General features: G+C 33.3%; 1 pseudogene; it reads left to right on the top strand.

Annotated features, from left to right (window-relative positions):
* The first annotated feature begins 373 nt into the window (after nucleotides 1–373).
* Nucleotides 374–2,221, top strand: LOC128207976 (uncharacterized; annotated as a pseudogene).
* Nucleotides 2,222–2,577: the final 356 nt, after the last annotated feature.

The following is a 2,577-nucleotide window of genomic DNA, read 5'->3' as shown; positions in this document are numbered from 1 at the left end:
AATAATGATGATTTTGATTGTGAAATAAACATTGAACACGAGTCTGATAGTGAACATGATGTTTCTGTAACTAATTTCAACGATGATTTACTTACTTTGTCAAATGATTATGATGGTACTCTGAGATCTAAAGATCAAGGAGATTCAAAATGTAAACAAACTGCAGTGTATACTACTATCATTTGAATGTTACTGAATAACTGTTCGGAACACCTGTTTTCATAAAATACAATATTTTTTTATTTTTTTATTTGCTATCATTATTGTCTTTGAAGGTGCTGAACCATGTAGCCAAGATGTGCACTATCCACATCATGCGCAACAAGTTAGGCCGATATATTTCGCCACCCCACGGAAGTGTCAAGTGTTTGGCATGTGTGCCGAAGGTTCAGGTATATTTTTATGGTTAGATGTCACTTTGAATTAAACAAGGAGTAACAACATAAGACAGATCTTATACCATATGTACGTGTAAAAATTGTCTTTCCAAGTCAGAATTAATATTTTAGCTTGGACTTTTTATGTTGTCAGCTTTGCATTCTTGTTAAAAAACTTTTACCTTGGCCATACTTAGAAATCCTTTCAAAAGATTCAACGTAAACAAGTTACAGTAAAACACTCTTGATCTTAGCTTTGATTTTGAAAATGAATTTTAATTACAAATCAAGATCTGTAAAAGGTATACAGCTATCTGTTGGTGTCATCTTGGATTGTCTATATTACTGGTATCTTCTTTCTGACTATTTCAGTAAAAAATTTATTATTATTTGTGAAATCATTTAAAGGGGCTATACACCATGAAATGAAATAGCGAAAAAAAATTGCCGAAAACTGACAAACTTGGTATCGATGAGTACAGTGCATTGAAACTAACTAATTGAAGTACCACAAAGTTTACAATTAATTTATTTTTCGCAGTTTTTTTTGTATTTTACCATTAAAAAAGATTACTTTGTATAATTCTAACCTAGTAGAATTCATTTTTATGCGTGATTGGCTTGTCGATGTTATCACCTGATATTATCAAGTTAGGTATATAGTTTAGATATTCCAAAGGTTTAGAGTAAGCCTTCATAGCACAGTAGATACAACACTGGACTGCAATTGTGGCGATTCCTGATCGAACATTTACAATTTTTTTTTTTACAATTATGATATCAAAGAGTAAAACATTTTATTAAATAATTGTCCTGAGCTTTGTTACAGAAAAAAACTTTTTTTGGTGCCAATCTGGTGTATAGTCACTTTAACAATAGTTAACATTTATTTGTACAGGAAAGTAGACATTTTATCTGGTGGACGAGGCCGAAATGCCAGGGAAAGGAAGTGACAGTGTCGTGAGCCTGGCCCAGCACTATGGTGTCGGTGAAAAACATGCTTAGGTATTTAGTGCTTCAAAACGATTACCCATTAAAATTATAATTAATGGATTAAAGGTTTTAACAGCCTATGCAAACTTCATCCTTATTGCTGAGAAGAGATTATGAGAATCAATAGTAAATATATAAGATGATGAAACTTAACATATATTACACCATGAAACACATTCTTACTCAATTTTTTTTCCATTTCACATTCGATGATTGATAACGATTGGATATTTGGATTCAACTATGGCTTATGAAATGTGTCCCTCATTATAACATTGCTTTCTTCATGTACTGCATATAGCTTAACTATGAACAACTAATATATTAAATTTTCCAGGTTCTTTTCGATAATGCCGTCGGCCAAAACAAGAACCATACTGTGCTTTGGTATGCCATGTGGCGTGTAATGACAGGTAAGTTTTCTTGTCTGTTAATAATTGTTTGTCTAGTTTGTTAGACAAATGCATTGGGTGTCTTTTGAAATCAATCACATCATTGATACCTGCGATTGGTGCTCTAATTTAAAGGGATGCAGAACTGGATGAAGTTAAAGCGTAGTTGGCAGTAATGTGATATAAGGAATATGTTAACTAAATAAACATATACGTAAACACTCTTATTGTAAGATTTATATGTCTTGAAAATTTTATTATGCCCTAGTAAAAATCTTTTGTTTAGTTATATTTTTTTGTGAATATAGATAAGTTTTATTTACACTAAACAGATCTTCCAACAATTTTCAGGACTGCATGAGAGTGTAACGCTAAACACTATGTTGGCTGGGCACACCAAATTTGCTCCTGACTGTCACTTCGGCAACTGGAAGGTCAAGTAGTGATGCTCTAATGCCGAGAGTCTTCAAGAAATTGCCACACTGTATCTGCATCCTCAAAGTACGGCCACAACATCCCACAGTTGGCTTATGACCCTCAGCAGCCAGTCACATTTCACTGTTAGAAATCATTCCTAGATACATATTTCAAAACTCTAAAGAATATTACCAAATACCACCATTTCTACGTATCAAAACATAAACCAGGAATTGTAGTATGCAAAGAGTTTGTAGATTCCTCAGAAATTGAAGTTAATCTTTTGAGGATGAGTCCAGAATGTGGTGTTTAGCCTGAACTAAAGCACGCACCATGCCTAGATGCTGCACGTCAATGATATCTTCGCGATTATATTGGTCCATTCTTTAGATCTGAGT

Source organism: Mya arenaria, chromosome 11, assembly GCF_026914265.1.
Source record: "Mya arenaria isolate MELC-2E11 chromosome 11, ASM2691426v1".
In the NCBI taxonomy this organism is placed as follows: Eukaryota; Metazoa; Mollusca; class Bivalvia; order Myida; family Myidae; genus Mya; species Mya arenaria.
Note: the sequence above shows the minus strand (reverse complement) of the source record. Positions and strands in the feature narration are given on the sequence as shown.